At 47.6% G+C, this 18811-nt stretch overlaps 1 long non-coding RNA gene across 2 annotated transcripts in view; it reads right to left on the bottom strand.

The window, feature by feature from the left end:
- Positions 1-356: 356 nt before the first annotated feature.
- The window catches only part of LOC141113744 (uncharacterized), a 28476-nt gene continuing 10021 nt past the window's right edge, over positions 357-18811 (bottom strand). Inside the window, exons 2-3 of one of the 2 annotated variants that reach the window (XR_012236811.1) lie at positions 8929-9000; positions 357-428 (exon numbers count right to left, since the gene is read on the bottom strand). This is a non-coding gene — a long non-coding RNA (uncharacterized lncRNA). Of the gene's footprint in view, positions 429-8928; positions 9005-18811 lie in introns of both variants that reach the window. The other variant, XR_012236812.1, reaches the window with a different exon arrangement.

The following is an 18811-nucleotide window of genomic DNA, read 5'->3' as shown; positions in this document are numbered from 1 at the left end:
GTAATCTATAGAGGAACCACCGGCCAGGACCCTGGAATGTTCACAAGGACAAGGTGTAATCTATAGAGGAACCAATGGCCAAGACCCTCCAATGTTCACAAAGACAAGGTGTAATCTATAGAGGAACCACCGGCCAAGACCCTCCAATGTTCACAAGGACAAGGTGTAATCTATAGAGGAACCACCAGCCAGGACCCTCCAATGTTTACAAGGACAAGGTGTAATCTATAGAGGAACCACCGGCCAGGACCCTTCAAAGTTCACAGGGACAAGATGTAATGTATAGGGGAAAGTTGTCACAGTATACAGTGTATAATGTTAAGACCTTGTTCACATGGACAGACTATAGCGTTCACCTGTACGAGGGCCGTGTTTGTCTTCACAGTTGTTCTCCTTCTTCATCCCCATCCAGGCAACGCCATTCATGTCTGCCTTTCATAAAAACAAATATACACTCAGTATCCACAGATGAGTATTACCATATATTAAAGTTAAGGCGTCCATGCTCACTGGGTTTTGGCCCTGATGCTCGGGGCTCTGGTGTTTAGCAGCGGGAGTGGGGGCACTGGGGTCCCGCTCAGCCCCATTGCAGGCTGCCTGTCAAATTTTATAAGAGGCTGACTGCTGCTGTGGCTGGACGGTACACCTGGCAGCACAAACATTTCAGGCAGTATGTTCCCAGGGACGAATGACTAGATGCAAAGCAGTCAACATTCAGAGCCTTCGTCCCTGGGCACATACTGCACTTAATGTGCGTACCGCTAGGTGCACCATCCAGCCTCAGCATGTGTCAGCTTCCCATAGAATCTGACAGGCTGCAGGCAGCAAGGCTGGGTGGTGCAACTGTACCCTCTGCTCCCACCTAAACACCAAAGCCTCGTGCACCAGGGATAACCACTCAGCGTTCACCAGGCCTTAAAACAACAAGTTAATATTTATATGAGAGTTGTTTTACAGATCATTGTCAGGACCTGATCACCTGCTGGTGGCTCGGTGGTTCCAAGAGCGGAAGGTTGTAGTTCAGGGGTCCACCAGCAGGTATTTCCTATCAGCCAGCAGATCCAAGTAATCAGTCTCCACTTGATGCTGGCTGCTGGGAGGGTATTTAGTCCGTCTTCTATCAGTACCTTCCACTTCAGTGTTTTGCTCTGCTCACCAGGTAATGCCTGCCTTTTGTACTGACCCTGCTCTTGCTGCTGCCGCCTTGTACCCATACCCTGTACCCTGCCTCCTTGTACTCATACACTGTTGCCTTGTACTCATACCCTGCTGCCTTGTACCCATACCCTGTACCCTGCTGCCTTGTACCCATACCCTGTTGCCTTGCACCCAGTGGCGGAACTACCACCATAGCGACACACTCGGTCGCTATGGGGCCCGCAGCCGAGTTGGGGCCCGCATGAGTGGCGTTGCCAGACGGGTGCGGGCCGCACCGGGTGACACCCTCGGGCATCGTAGCGGCAGCCGCACGACCAACACCGCTCGCTGTCCCTCAGCGGCGTGGACCGAAGCCGCCTCCCCACCTCTCTGTTTACATCCACAGAGGAGGAGGAGCCTGCTCTCGAGCCTTGAGGGACACCGCTGTGTGTATCTGGAGTGGAGACTGTCAGCGCTGTTCTGAGGTATGTAAGGGGGTGTGTGTCTATACTGATGGGGGGTCCTGCACTGAGGAGGGGGGGTGTCTGCAATGCTGGGGGGTGGTCTGCACTGGGGGGGTGTCTGTACTGCTGGGGGGTCCTGCACTGGGGGGTGTCTGTACTGCTAGGGGGATCCTGCACTGGGGGGGTTGTCTGTACTGCTGGGGGGGTCTGCACTGAGGTGGGGGTGTCTGTTCTGCTGGGGGGGTCTGCACTGAGGTGGGGGGTGTCTGTTCTGCTGGGGAGGGGGGTCTCTACTGAGGTGGGGGGTGTCTGCACTGAGGGGGGTCTGCACTAGGGGGGGTGTCTGTACTAAGGGGGGTCTGCACTGGGGTGGTGTCTGTACTGATGTGGGGTCTGCACTGAGTGGGGTCTGTAATGCTGGGGGGGTCTGCACTAGGGGGGGTGTCTGTACTAAGGTGGGAGTCTGCACTGCTGGGGGGGTCTGTACTACTGACGGGGGTCTGCACTGAGGGGGGTGGTCTGCACTGGGGGGATGTCTGTACTGCTGGGGGGGTTGGGTCCTGCACTGAGGGGGGTTTGTAATGCTGGGGGGGTCTGCACTAGGGGGGGTGTCTGTACTAAGGGGAGTGTCTGTACTGAGGGGTGTCTGTACTGCTGAGGGGTCTGCACTGAGTGAGGTCTGTAATGCTGGGGGGTCTGCACTAGGGGGGTGTCTGCACTAAGGGGGGTGACTGCACTGAGGGGGGGGTCTGTACTGAGGGGGGTGGTCTGCACTGGGGGGATGTCTGTACTGCTGGGGGGGTTGGGTCCTGCACTGAGGGGGGGTCTGTAATGCTGGGGGGGTCTGCACTAGGGGGGGTGTCTGTACTAAGGGGAGTATCTGTACTGAGGGATGTCTGTACTGCTGGGGGGTCTGCACTGAGGTAGGGGGTGTCTGTACTGATGGGGGTATGTACGTGTGTCTTTAAGGGGCTGCATTCTAGGGCTGGGGAAAAAATCGATTTGAATCTTGAATCGAGTTGAGAGGTCAAATCGATTCAAATTTTCAGCAAATCGATTTTTTTTTTTCACCAGGACCGACGCTGACACTACTCCGGTCCTGAAGAGCTGTGGGTAGGAGTTTTTGGGTGAGTCCGCGGCTTCGGCCTAGTCCGCGAGGCCGGACACTGCGGACTAGGCCGAAGCTGCGGCCTTGCCTAAAAACTCCTGCCCGCAGCTCCTCAGGACCGGCGCGGTGTCCATCAAAAAAAACAAAAAAAAAACAAACTCGATTCGAATCGTGAATCAAGTTTTTTTTTTTTTTTAAATCGCAGATTTTTTTTGGGGAGAAAATCGCCCAGCTCTACTGCATACTTTGTTGTTCGAAATTAATATACGCTGTTGCCACATGGGTGTGGTAATCTGTTGTTCAATGGCATAGTTCATTTTTTTTTTTTTTTTTTTTTTGGGGGGGGGCCCATACAACATTTTGCTATGGGGCCCTGTGATTTCTAGTTACGCCCCTGCTTGTACCCATACCCTGCTGCCTTGTACCCATACCCTGTACCCTGCTGCCTTGTACCCATACCTTGCTGCCCTGTACCCATACTCTGAACCCTGCTGCCTTGTACCCATACCCTGCTGCCTTGTACCCTGTACCCATACCCTGCTGCCTTGTACCCATACCCTGCTGCCTTGTACCCATACCCTGCTGCCCTGTACCCATACTCTGTACCCTGCTGCCTTGTACCCATACCCTGTACCCTGCTGCCTTGTACCCATACCCTGCTGCCTTGTACCCTGTACCCATACCCTGCTGCCTTGTACCCATACCCTGCTGCCTTGTACCCATACCCTGCTGCCCTGTACCCATACTCTGTACCCTGCTGCCTTGTACCCATACCCTGTACCCTGCTGCCTTGTACCCATACCCTGCTGCCCTGTACCCATACTCTGAACCCTGCTGCCTTGTACCCATACCCTGCTGCCTTGTACCCTGTACCCATACCCTGCTGCCTTGTACCCATACCCTGTACCTTGCTGCCTTGTACCCATAACCTGTTGCCTTGTACCCATACCCTGTTGCCTTGTACCCATACCCTGCTGCCTTGTACCCATACCCTGCTGGCTTGTACCCATACCCTGCTGCCTTGTACACATAACCTGCTGCCTTGTACCCACACCCTGCTGCCTTGTACTCATACCCTGCTGCCTTGTACCCACACCCTGCTGCCTTGTACCCTGTACCCATACCCTGTACCCTGCTGCCTTGTACCCTGTACCCATACCCTGTACCCTGCTGTCTTGTACCCATACCCTGCTGCCTTGTACCCATACCCTGCACCCTGCTGCCTTGTACCCATACCCTGCTTCCTTGTACCAGATCCCAGCCCTGGTTCATTCATTCCTTGCATCTCCAGTTTTACCCTATGATTTACACTGTGTTCCTCATTTTGTATACATTGTATTATAGTTAGCTTGTTAGGTATTTTGTCTTAGGGTTATGGGTCACTTGTACCTTTGTGTTTTCTGTTTGCTGGTGGATGTGTTTTATTTCACTGTAAAGAAACCATATAGTCTGGTTTTCGGTTTACTAAGTGTAGCTATGCAGATGTGGCCCTCCCTATTGTGGATTCCTGACAGGATGTACCGTCTTCTCTGGCAGGAGACCTGGCTTTTCTCTGCTGCAGCCAAGTACCGTATTTTTCGGGTTATAAGGCACAATATCAATGATCGACTGCCAGCGGGTCTTTTTTTATACATAAAGCGCACCGGCTTATAAGGCGCATTAAATGAAACAAAACTCTGATAAGTCAAACATTATTCAACTCTTTCACAATAACTCTCAACATTGTTCAGTTGTAACACATAAAATACACAACACCACCCTGACTTTTTCAGTTCATTATTATTAGTTTATTATTAATATACAGAAAAAGTTAAATGTGAAAATCAAGGTGTTCTGTCACCAACCATGTAAGGTCAGCAGGTTTGCTGCTGCTTTTAAAATTTAACATCTAAACAGTCCGTCGGATTTACAAATACTGTATTTAGGCATATAATCTCTGTTTTGTGTTGAAAATAACTGTGAAATCTAAAACTCCGGTGGGTGTAACAAGATTTGTCTTTTTTTTTTTTCTTTTGCTGATCCGATCCGTGACTCTGATCCGAGGAACGATCTGATCCGTGAGTTTTTTGATCCGTTGCACCCCTAGCGTACACTGCAGGGGAATGCCATGCATGGGTGTCATCCACCAAGGAAGCCTCTCCTAAAGACCACGTACAAGAAAGCCCACCTAGAACTTGCCAGGGCCCATGCTGAAAAAGAAGAAGACTACTCTGTACTCTGGAGTGATGAGACCAGGATAAATGTTTTTGGAACTGATGGTGTGGCAAAGGTGAGGAGTACAAAAGAAAAATGCATGGTGCATACTGTGAAACATGGTGGTGGCAGTGTCCTTCTGTGGGGCTGCATGAGTGTTGCTGGTGTCGGGGAGCTGCATTTCATTGATGGGATCATGAATTCACAGATGTCCTGCTCTATATTGAATGAGAAGATGCTACCATCACTCCGTACTCCTTGGTTGTTGTGCACTTTTCCACCATGACAATGATCCAAAACGCACATCTAAGGCCAATGCTGAAGAAGATCCGGGTGAAAGCGATTCAGTGGCCGTCTCCTGACCTGAACCCAATCAGGGAACACCTATGGGGAATTCTGAAGAGACGTCACTCTCCATCCACCATCCAGGCTTTAAAAAGGGATCGTTCTTGAAGAATGGAAAAAGATTGATGATGCAATATGTCGCCGTTCATCCCACGTCTAGAAGACTTGGTGCCGTCCTTTCACATCATACATGATACTAGATGGAGGAGGTCTTCTTGTGGGGCGGATTCATTTCTTCCATCAACACATTTGAGTAAAACTGAAGAATTTGTAATCTGAGTTCTATTATTATCCCCGTCCTTCCGTGTAATGAGCCAAACAAATGTTCTACAAATATCAGTTTTGTCACAATGTTGGAAATTGTTCTTCTGTTCTTGATTAAATCTTACTTTTCATTTATACTGAGCGCTGTATATTGGGGTGTCCTCATTTATGCTGAGCTCTGTATATTGGGGTGTCCTCATTTATACTGAGCGCTGTATATTGGGGTGTCCTCATTTATACTGAGCTCTGTATATTGGGGTGTACTCATTTATACTGAGCGCTGTATATTGGGGTGTCCTCATTTATACTGAGCGCTGTATATTGGGGTGTCCTCATTTATACTGAGCTCTGTATATTGGGGTGTACTCATTTATACTGAGCGCTGTATATTGGGGTGTATTCATTTATACTGAGCGCTGTATATTGGGGTGTCCTCATTTATACTGAGCTCTGTATATTGGGGTGTCCTCATTTATACTGAGCTCTGTATATTGGGGTGTACTCACTTATACTGAGCACTGTATATTGGGGTGTACTCATTTATGCTGAGCTCTGTATATTGGGGTGTACTCACTTATACTGAGCACTGTACATTGGGGTGTCCTCATTTATACTGAGCGCTGTATATTGGGGTGTCCTCATTTATACTGAGCGCTGTATATTGGGGTGTCCTCATTTATACTGAGCGCTGTATATTGGGGTGTCCTCATTTATACTGAGCGCTGTATATTGGGGTGTCCTCATTTATACTGAGCGCTGTATATTGGGGTGTCCTCATTTATACTGAGCACTGTATATTGGGGTGTACTCATTTATACTGAGTCCTGTATATTGGGGTGTACTCATTTATACTGAGCGCTGTATATTGGGGTGTCCTCATTTATACTGAGCGCTGTATATTGGGGTGTCCTCATTTATACTGAGCGCTGTATATTGGGGTGTAATCATTTATACTGAGCGCTGTATATTGGGGTGTCCTCATTTATACTGAGCACTGTATATTGGGGTGTACTCATTTATACTGAGCGCTGTATATTGGGATGTCCTCATTTATACTGAGCTCTGTATATTGGGGTGTCCTCATTTATACTGAGCGCTGTATATTGGGGTGTCCTCATTTATACTGAGCACTGTATATTGGGGTGTACTCATTTATACTGAGCGCTGTATATTGGGATGTCCTCATTTATACTGAGCTCTGTATATTGGGGTGACCTCATTTATACTGAGCGCTGTATATTGGGGTGTCCTCATTTATACTGAGCGCTGTATATTGGGGTGTCCTCATTTATACTGAGCGCTGTATGTGTGTTAGGATTGTAGTTGCATAGTGAGATTTTATTTAGTTTTATACCCTGAGGGAGCCGTATGGTCAGATATTTGTAGACAATACACCTTCCCAGCAGGTTCCCCTGTACAGGGGCTCTCAGCGGGGACAGTAGGTGGGCTCCTTGGATCTCCCATGTTGATGCTTCTTTATAGAGCTGGCAGTGATCTGGGAGTATTCTTCTTCTATTCTCAGGGAGGAGATCTCCTCCGGCATTTCCCTTCCCTGGCAGATGTGTCTGTGTTTGCTGTAATTAATGTCTCCCCGCGGGGGGGTAAATGAAACCCTCCCAACCTCATCACAATGTATGTTCACCTGTAAGATGTCATCCAGGATATCAGACAGATGTACATATAATAAGATATTACATGTGTCTAGATCAGCTTAGCCCACACACATACCCCTCCCATTTATCTGCCCCGTTATCATCAGTGCCAGCAAGCCAGGGACTGGCATACAATCTCCAGGATTCAGAAGAACACCTCAAATTCAGTGTGTGGAGCACAGACCCCTACCCTGCAAGGACAAGGTGTAATTTATAGAGGAACCACCAGCCAAGACCCTGGAATGTTCACAAGGACAAGGTGTATTCTATAGAGGAACTACCGGCCAGGACCCTCCAATGTTCACAAGGACAAGGTGTAATCTATAGAGGAACCACCGGCCAGGACCCTCCAATGTTCACAAGGACAAGGTGTAATCTATAGAGGAACCACCGGCCAAGACCCTGGAATGTTCACAAGGACAAGGTGTATTCTATAGAGGAACCACCGGCCAGGACCTTCCAATTTTACAAGGACAAGGTGTATTCTATAGAGGAACCACTGGCCAGGACCCTCCAATATTCACAAGGACAAGGTGTATTCTATAGAGGAACCACCGGCCAGGACCCTGGAATGTTCACAAGGACAAGGTGTATTCTATAGAGGAACCACCAGCCAAGACCCTGGAATGTTCACAAGGACAAGGTGTAATCTATAGAGGAACCACCGGCCAGGACCCTGGAATGTTCACAAGGACAAGGTGTATTCTATAGAGGAACCACCAGCCAAGACCCTGGAATGTTCACAAGGACAAGGTGTAATCTATAGAGGAACCACCGGCCAGGACCCTGGAATGTTCACAAGGACAAGGTGTAATCTATAGAGGAACCACCGGCCAAGACCCTCCAATGTTCACAAGGACAAGATGTAATCTATAGAGGAACCACCGGCCAAGACCCCCCAGTGTTCACAAGGACAAGATGTAACCTATAGAGGAACCACCGGCCAGGACCCTGGAATGTTCACAAGGACAATGTGTAATCTATAGAGGAACCACCGGCCAGGACCCTCCAATGTTGACAAGGTGTATTCTATAGTGGAACCAGCGCCCAAGATCCTAGAATGTTCACAAGGACAGGGTGTAATCTATAGAGGAACCACCGGCCAAGACCCTCCAATGTTCACAAGGACAAGGTGTAATCTATAGGGGAACCAGTGCCCAAGACCCTGGAATGGTCACAAGGACAAGGTGTAATCTATAGGGGAACCCCCAGCCAGGACCCTCCAATGTTCACAAGGACAAGGTGTAATCTATAGAGGAACCACCGGCCAGGAACCTGGAATGTTCACAAGGACAAGGTGTAATCTATAGAGGAACCACCGGCCAGGACCCTGGAATGTTCACAAGGACAAGGTGTAATCTATAGAGGAACCACCGGCCAGGACCCTCCAATGTTCACAAGGAGAAGGTGTAATCTATAGAGGAACCACCGGCCAGGACCCTCCAATATTCACAAGGAGAAGGTGTAATCTATAGAGGAACCACCGGCCAGGACCCTGGAATGTTCACAAAGACAAGGTGTAATCTATAGGGGAACCAGTGCCCAAGACCCTGGAATGTTCACAAGGACAAGGTGTAATCTATAGGGGAACCAGTGCCCAAGATCCTAGAATGTTCACAAGGACAAGGTGTAATCTATAGAGGAACCAGAGCCCAAGACCCTGGAATGTTCACAAGGACAAGATGTAATCTATAGAGGAAAGTTGTCACAGTATACAGTGTATAATGTTAAGACCTTGTTCACATGGACAGACTATAGCGTTCACCTGTACGAGGGCCGTGTTTGTCTTCACAGTTGTTCTCCTTCTTCATCCCCATCCAGGCAACGCCATTCATGTCTGCCTTTCATAAAAACAAATATACACTCAGTATCCACAGATGAGTATTACCATATATTAAAGTTAAGGCGTCCATGCTCACTGGGTTTTGGCCCTGATGCTCGGGGCTCTGGTGTTTAGCAGCGGGAGTGGGGGCACTGGGGTCCCGCTCAGCCCCATTGCAGGCTGCCTGTCAAATTTTATAAGAGGCTGACTGCTGCTGTGGCTGGACGGTGCACCTGGCAGCACAAACATTTCAGGCAGTATGTGCCCAGGGACGAATGACTAGATGAAAAGCCTGACAGGCTGCAGGCAGGAAGGCTGGGTGGTGCAACTGTGCCCTCTGCTCCCACCTAAACACCAAATCCTCGTGCACCAGGGATAACCACTCAGTGTTCACCAGGCCTTAAAACAAGTTAAAAGCAGAGGTTCGCTGAAAAAAAATATTAAAAGCCAGCAGGTACAAATACTGCAGCTGCTGACTTTTAATACATGGAGACTTACCTGTCCAGGGAGCCCGCAATGTCGGCAGCCGAAGGCGATCCGTCCTTCGGCTCTCGGCTGCTGCCATCCTCGGTAAGGGAATAAGGAAGTGAAGCCGTGCGGCTTCACTTTCTGGTTCCCTACTGCGCACTGCGCATCCTCTCTGGTCCCTGCTGTGTTCTGTGTCTCAGAGAACACAGCGGTGGAGGAGAGCGTAGGCGCCAGAAGTGGCATAGGTCACCGCAAGCTCCGCGGTGATCTATGCCAGGAAGTGGGAGCAAATACCTGTATTAGACAGGTATCTGCTCCTTCCTCCCCCCTGAAAAAGGTGCCAAATGTGACACCGGAGGGGGGGGGGGGATCCAAAAAGTGGAAGTTCCATTTTTAGGTGGAACTCCACTTTAATATTTATATGAGAGTTGTTTTACCCATCATTGTCAGGACCTGATCACCTGCTGGTGGCTCAGTGGTTCCAAGAGCGGAAAGTTGTAGTTCCGGGGTCCACCAGCAGGTGTCTCCCATCAGCCAGCAGATCCCATTAATCAGTCTCCACTTGATGCTGGCTGCTGGGAGGGTATTTAGTCCATCTTCTATCAGTACCTTCCGCTTCAGTGTTTTGCTCTGCTCACCAGGTAATGCCTGCCTTTTTTACTGACCCTGCTCTTGCTCTTGACTCTGCTCTTGCTGTACCCATACCCTGTACCCTGCTGCCTTATACCCATACCCTGTACCCTGCTGCATTGCACCCACATCCTGCACTCTGCTGTCTTGTACCCATACCTTGCACCCTGCTGTCTTGTACCAGATCCTAGCCCTGGTTCCCTCCCTCCTTGCATCTCCAGTTTTACCCTAGGATTACGCTGTGTTCCTCATTGTGTATACATTGTATTATAGTTAGCTTGTTAGGCATTTTGTCTTAGGGTTATGGGTCACTTGTACCTTTGTGTTTTCTGTTTGCTGGTGTTTGGATGTGTTTTGTTTCACTGTAAAGAAGCCATATAGTCTGGTTTTCAGTTTATTAAGTGTAGCTATGCAGATCTGGCCATCCCTACTGCGGACTCCTGACCGTCTTGTCTGGCAGGAGACCTGGCTTTTCTCTGCTGCAGCCAAGTACCATACTTTTCGGGTTATAAGGCACAATATCAATGATCGACTGCCAACGGGTCTATTTTCATACATAAAGCGCACCGGCTTGTAAGGCGCATTAAATGAAACAAAACTCTAATAAGTCAAACATTATTCAACTCTTTCACAATAACTCAACATTGTTCAGTTGTAACACATAAAATACACAACACCACCCTGACTTTTTCAGTTTATTCCTCTACCACAAATCCATCCCATCCTTCATCTTCAGTGTCGGAGTTTATCAGTGGGGTGATTTCGGCATCGATCGTTCCCGGATCCCTCTCATCATTAATGAATGTACACACCTTAGTGTTGAAGCACAGGTCGTATTACTCCGCGAGGCTCCTGACTACGATCGCCATAATTGGGTACCACATAAAAATGGGTTCTAGGTCAGAAAGCACAACCAGAATTGATTTGTACATTAGGCGCACCGCATTTTAAGGCGCACTGTCGATTTTTGAGAAAATTAAAAAGGATTTTAAGTGCACTTTATGGTCCGCAAAATACGGTAACACCCATAGGTCCAGACCCTTTACAAGGCTGTGATTGGACAATGGGAGGGGAAGCAGGAAACTGGTAAGCTCATCTCTCTGCTCTCTCCCCCTATTGGCACATTCCCCATTAATAAAAATAAAAATGAAAAAACTGCCACACAAAGAAATGATATATCAATTAAAATATTATAAGTGCAAATCATTAAGTGACTGGGAAACAAAGTTATCAATTCCTATTGTATCCTATAACCAACGTCACATTTGTAGAAACAAAAGGGGAATGGGACTTTAAATGAAACAGTTGACAGATTGGGGTTAGAAGTAAAAATACAATTTATTACATATGATTTGTGCTAATATATGCTTTCAACATGTGGAAGGTTAACGGTGCATATGCACCAAGCATAGCATATATATATATATATATATATATATATATATATATATATATATATATATATATATATATATATATATACACACACACACATGCATGAAAAAACAAGCAGTACTAAATTCCAGTAATGAGTGACTAGCACGTATGTCATATAAAGATTGTACATGTAAAAATTACAGAGCATAACGATGTGTTTAAAAGTTGATGCATAAGTAATTCATAAAATAGAATCCTAAAGAGCGCACAAGGGCTGCATCCATCATGCCCGACGCGTTTCTGTGAAATACACTTCTTCAGGGGCGGATGCTCTAGGATTTCTGAAATAACAAGGTAAGTAACATCAGGAGGTGGACTGGTTGATAACCAGAAAGGACAACACGTCAATTTCTGGATATTTACATGCGTGGCCAAGCTATGGTGAAATGCAGGTACCGGGTCAACAAGCATTGCCCCTCTCCGGAGCTGAGGCGACAGAGGAACCAACACACGACAGACGCACACAGGTATCCTCCACTTAGTGCATGTTGTTTCCACAATATGGTGACCATAATCTTCAAATGGTGAGGAATGTCTGAAATGGATAAATAAATCCACTAAGATATACCAAAAGTGTTTGAACTAAAAAAGGGGGGGGGGGGGGGGGTTAAAAAGAGTGAAAGACTTTGGAAAGGGTGGTCAAAAATATAGTACCTTGGAGTGGTAGAAACAGGAATTGTCCAAAAAGAATTGTCCAAAAAGAATGCAGCGTCTGCTTCAATGCGGCGTCTGCATGTGAGTGGAGAGGAGGACTGCATGAGAGGAGACACCTGATATGCAGCCCATCTGCGTCGGTGATTGCCGCCGTCACGTAAGGCTGACGAGGCATGGGGCGTGGCTCCTGCCTGGGCCGTGAGGGTCCGCCCAAGACAGGCACTGTCACGCCCAGCCATATCAGCAAGATGGAAAAAGTTTACTCCCGCATAACGGCGCCAAAAGATGACATCATGTGCAGGAGTGGTGCGTGACGCCGATGCGATGTGCGGAGCCCACCCGACCCCCCAACACCAAACCAACCCCCCTTGGGGGGGGTGCAACATGCACTAAGTGGAGGATACCTGTGTGCGTCTGTCGTGTGTTGGTTCCTCTGTCGCCTCAGCTCCGGAGAGGGGCAATGCTTGTTGACCCGGTACCTGCATTTCACCATAGCTTGGCCACGTATGTAAATATCCAGAAATTGACGTGTTGTCCTTTCTGGTTATCAACCAGTCCACCTCCTGATGTCACTTACCTTGTTATTTCAGAAATCCTAGAGCATCCGCCCCTGAAGAAGTGTATTTCACAGAAACGCGTCGGGCATGATGGATGCAGCCCTTGCGCGCTCTTTAGGATTCTATTTTATGAATTACTTATGCATCAACTTTTAAACACATCATTATGCTCTGTAATTTTTACATGTACAATCTTTATATGACATACGTGCTAGTCACTCATTACTGCAATTTAGTACTGCTTGTTTTTTCATGCATGTATATATATATAGGCTATGCTTGGTGCATATGCACCGTTAACCTTCCACATGTTGAAAGCATATATTAGCACAAATCATATGTAATAAATTGTATTTTTACTTCTAACCCCAATCTGTCAACTGTTTCATTTAAAGTCCCATTCCCCTTTTGTTTCTCTGAATCCGGGATGGAGGCACTACCCCGTGCCTCACTCAAAGTCCCAAACCTTTATTTAACAACGTCAGATTTGTAGGACATATATGTGCAATAATCTCTTATGTGTTCACATGTCATCATCAATAAAGTGCAATTCATACAAATCAATAAACATTACACTCACCAGACACTTTATTAGGCACACCTGTTTAATGGCTTGGTAACAAATTGCTAATCAGCCAATCACATGGCAGCAACTCCATGCATTTAGGCATCTAGACGTGGTGAAGACGACTTGCTGAAGTTCAAAGCGAGCATCAGAATGGTGAAGAAAGGGGATCTGGGTGACTTTGAACGTGGCATGGTTGTTGGTAGCGGACGGGCTGGTCTGATATTCCTAGGATTTTCACACACACAACCATCTCTCGGGATTACAGAGAATGGTGGGAAAAAGAGAAAATATCCAGTGAGCGGCAGTTGTGTGGAGGAAAACCGGAGTTAGACTTATGCCGCATACACACGAGCGGGCTTTCCGGCATACTTGGTCCGGCATACCGGATTTCGTCGGACAAGTCGATCATGTGTGGGCTCCAGCGGACTTTTTTTTCTCAAAAGTTTGACGGACTTAGATTTGAAACATGTTTCAAATCTGTCCGACGGACTCGAGTCCGGTCGAAAAGTCCGCTCGTCTGTATGCTAGTTCGACGGACAAAAACCGATGCTAGGGCAGCTATTGGCTACTGGCTATGAACTTCCTTGTTTTAGTCCGTTCGTACGTCATCACGTACCAATCCGTCGGACTTTGGTTGATTGTGTGTAGGCAAGTCCGTTTATTCGGAAAGTCCGCTGGACAAAGTCTGCTGTAAAGTCCGGTCGTGCGTACGCGGCATTACCGGTAACTCTTTTTCTAGGAGTCTTCCAGGACAGCCTCTGAGACAAAGGGCTCCCCCCTCCGGGACAGGAAACACGTATACCCAATTAGTTAAAAGGTGGTCCTCCAGGCCTCCCTCTTCAGTTTAAGCAAGAACTACCGGAAGGCTCTGAAAGACATAAGACACTAACACAACGTCAGTACATCAGTACATACCTCCAAACACCAGTTGCTAGAAAAACACCGGGCGGGAACCAGGCTGTCCTGGAAGACTCCTAGAAAAAGAGTTACCGGTAAGTCCAACTCCAGTTTTCGTCTTCCAGGACAGCCTCTGAGATGATAAGAAACTTACATTGTCAGGGCGGGACCACTGCCTGGAGGACCTTTCATCTGAATGTCTGTTCTTTACCAGACAATAAATCTAGACGGTAATGCCTCACAAACGTAGAGTAGCTGGACCACGTTGCTGCTTTGCAGATGTCCTCCGGAGAGGCACCCTGGTGGAATGTGCCTTAACTAATGGTGTTTGGATCCTTTCTGACTCATAAGCCTTTATAATCGCCAATCTTATCCATCTAGCAATGGAAGACTTAGACGCCTTATAACTCTCGCGGCCCCCTGCAAAATTAACGAAGTTTGGAGAAGGTACCAGCATGGCCAGCGGAGCGTCCCCCGCCCGCTGGCCGAAACACGGGTACCTAGCAAGGCAATGGGTGTCGGGATCTGCAGCAGCACCAGGGTCCTGCTCTCCCTGAACAAAAGGAGCAGCGATATATAGCAACCCTACTCTTCCCTGACAGGACAGGAGACAGTCCATGCCAGGGGCTCTTCCAGGACATCCCCTGAGATAAGGAGATCCCCTTAGGTCCCCAACGTGCTCCTTCCCGTCCGCCAGGAAACACAAAAACTGAAGAAGAGGGAGGCCTGGAGGACCACCTTTTAACGAATTAGGTGAACGCGTTTCCTGTCCTGGAGGGGGGAGCCCTTTGTCTCAGAGGCTGTCCTGGAAGACTAAAGGAGAAAATGCCTTGTTGCGGTCAGAGGAGGCTGGTCCCAGATGATAGAAAGACAACAGTAACTCCAATAACCTCTCGTTACATCCAAGGTATGCAGAATACCATCTCTGAACACACAACACATCCAACCTTGAAGCAGATGGGCTACAGCAGCAGAAGACCACACAGGGTGCCACTCCTGTCAGCTAAGAACAGGAAACTGAGGCTACAATTGGCACAGGATCACCAAAACTGGACAATAGAAGATTGGAAAAACGTTTCCTGGTCTGATGAGTCTGGATTTCAGCTCCGACATTCAGATGGTGGGGTCAGAATTTGGTGCATGGATCCATCCTACCTTGTATCACTGGTTCAGGCTGGTGGTGGGGGTGTAATGGTGTGGGGGATGGGATATCACCGGTTCAGGCTGGTGGTGGGGGTGTAATGGTGTGGGGGATGGGGTATTACCGGTTCAGGCTGGTGGTGGGGGATGTAATGGTGTGGGGGATGGGATATCACCGGTTCAGGCTGGTGGTGGCGATGTAATGGTGTGGGGGATGGGGTATCACCGGTTCAGGCTGGTGGTGGAGGTGTAATGGTGTGGGGGATGGGGTATTACCGGTTCAGGCTGGTGGTGGGGGTGTAATGGTGTGGGGGATGGGATATCACCGGTTCAGGCTGGTGGTGGGGGTGTAATGGTGTGGGGGATGGGGCATCACCGGTTCAGGCTGGTGGTGGGGGTGTAATGGTGTGGGGGATGGGATATCACTGGTTCAGGCTGGTGGTGGGGGTGTAATGGTGTGGGGGATGGGATATCACTGGTTCAGGCCGGTGGTGGGGGTGTAATGGTGTGGGGGATGGGATATCACTGGTTCAGGCTGGTGGTGGGGGTGTAATGGTGTGGGGGATGGGGTATCACCGGTTCAGGCTGGTGGTGGAGGTGTAATGGTGCGGGGGATGGGGTATCACCGGTTCAGGCTGGTGGTGGTGGTGTAATGGTGTGGGGGATTGGATGTCCCCATCTTCTGATGGCTCCTTCCAGCAGGATAATGCACTATGTCACAGAGCTCCAATCATCTCACCACTGGACAATGAGGTCACTGTCCTCCAATGTCCTCCACACTCGCCACATCTCATCCAATAGAGCACCTTTGGGATGTGGTGGAACGGGAGATTGGCATCATGGATGTGCAGCCGACAAATCTGCAGCAACTGTGTGATGTTATCAGGTCACTATGGAGCAAAATCTCTAAGGAACGTTTCCAACACCTTGTTGTATCTATGCCACCAAGAATGAAGGCCAAAGGGGGTCCAACCCACTACTAGTAAGAGGGACCTAATAAAGTGGGTGGTGATTGTAAATGCATATATGAAAAAATATATATAAAACAAAACAAAATGTGAATAAAACTTAATAAATCTATATGTTGCAAAGTGTCCATTCACTATATCCATGTATCCAAGACTTTAATTGTCTGACAAAGTCCTGTGATACAATGACGCAACGCGTAGAGAGGAGGACCCGTTAACGTCACGCCGCAACTGGAAATGCCATTTTGTTGGAGGTACATAGAAGTACACAGAGGCTGCATGCTTATAGGCATATACAGGAGCTTTTTATTCATACATCATGTCAGTGGATTTTTATATATTTTTGCCAAAAATAAAGTATTATATGCAGTGAGCACTATTAGTATTATTTTTCTATGAGCTCAACTCGCAAGGATATACAAAGCATCCGGAAAGTATTCACAGCGCTTCACTTTTCCCACATTTTGTTATGTTACAGCCTTATTCCAAAATAGATTAAAATTCATTATTTTCCTCAAAATTCTACAAAAAAATCCCCCATAATGACAACATGAGAGAAGATTGTTTGAAATCTTTGCAAGTTTTTTAAAAATAAAAAAGGAAAAAATCCCATGTACATAAGTATCACAGGCTCCTCCCGCGTACACAAGTATCACAGGCTCCTCCCGCGTACACAAGTATCACAGGCTCCTCCCGCGTACACAAGTATCACAGGCTCCTCCCGCGTACACAAGTATCACAGGCTCCTCCCGCGTACACAAGTATCACAGGCTCCTCCCGCGTACACAAGTATCACAGGCTCCTCCCGCGTACACAAGTATCACAGGCTCCTCCCGCGTACACAAGTATCACAGGCTCCTCCCGCGTACACAAGTATTACAGGCTACTCCCGCGTACACAAGTATCACAGGCTCCTCCCGCGTACACAAGTATTACAGGCTACTCCCACGTACACAAGTATCACAGGCTCCTCCCACGTACAGAAGTATCACAGGCTACTCCCACGTACAGAAGTATCACAGGCTCCTCCCACGTACAGAAGTATCACAGGCTCCTCCCACGTACAGAAGTATCACAGGCTCCTCCCACGTACAGAAGTATCACAGGCTCCTCCCACGTACAGAAGTATCACAGGCTCATCCCACGTACAGAAGTATCACAGGCTCCTCCCATGTACAGAAGTATCACAGGCTCATCCCACGTACACAAGTATCACAGGCTCCTCCCACGTACACAAGTATCACAGGCTCATCCCACGTACACAAGTATCACAGGCTCCTCCCACGTACAGAAGTATCACAGGCTCATCCCACGTACACAAGTATCACAGGCTCATCCCACGTACACAAGTATCACAGGCTCCTCCCACGTACAGAAGTATCACAGGCTCCTCCCACGTACAGAAGTATCACAGGCTCCTCCCATGTACAGAAGTATCACAGACTCCTCCCATGACACTGAGAATTGAGCTGTGTATACTCTCCGGATGCAGTGTATGGAGATGATGAAGGGTGGGAATGGATTACCTCACACCCATATTGCTGATGATAAAAGGTAATGTTGCACCAATACCAGCACCGGTGTCAATACTAACCATCTGCAGGAGTGTCGGTATTCATAGCAATGCACCAATACCGGAATCCGATTTCAGGCTCAGTACTTTCAGCTGACAGCGAGATTTTCCCACTAACAGCTGAAATATAACCCTTTCATGACTAAGCCTATTTTTGAAATTTGGTGTTTACAAGTTAAAATCCGTATTTTTTGCTAGAAAATTACTTAGAGTTCCCAAACATTTTATATATTTTTTTAGCAGAGAATCTAGAGAATAAAATGGCGATTGTTGCAATATTTTTCATCACACGGTATTTGTGCAGCGGTGTTTTAAACGCAAATTTTTGGAAAAGGGACACTTTCATGAATTTTAAAAAATCAAACAGTAAAGTTACCCCAATTTTTTTGTATAATGTGAAAGATGATGTTACGCCGAGTAAATAGATACCAAACATGTCACCCTTTATAATTGCACGCACTCGTGGAATGGCGACAAACTACGGTACCTATGAATTTCCATAGGCGGTTACCAGGTTAGAGTTACAGAGGAGGTCCAGGGCTAGAATTATTGCTCTCGCTCTGACGATCGCGGCGATACCTCACATGTGTGATTTGAACACCGTTTACATATGCGGGCGCGACTTCCGTATGCGTTTTCTTCGCTGCGCGAGCTCGCGGGGACGGGGGCACTTTAAAAAATGTATTTTTTTTTTTTTATTTATTTTTTTACTTTATAAATTGTGTTTTAAAAAAAAAAATGTTTTTTTTACTTTTACTGCTGTCACAAGGAATGTAAACACCCCATGTGACAGTAATAGGAGGTGACAGGTCCTCTTTATGGAGAGATCTGGGGTCTATAATGAATGTAAACATCCCATGTGACAGTAATAGGAGGTGACAGGTCCTCTTTATGGAGAGATCTGGGGTCTATAATGAATGTAAACATTCCATGT

The sequence above is a fragment of the Aquarana catesbeiana genome, linkage group LG12 (genome assembly GCF_042186555.1).
Source record: "Aquarana catesbeiana isolate 2022-GZ linkage group LG12, ASM4218655v1, whole genome shotgun sequence".
Classification (NCBI taxonomy): domain Eukaryota; kingdom Metazoa; phylum Chordata; class Amphibia; order Anura; family Ranidae; genus Aquarana; species Aquarana catesbeiana.
Note: the sequence above shows the minus strand (reverse complement) of the source record. Positions and strands in the feature narration are given on the sequence as shown.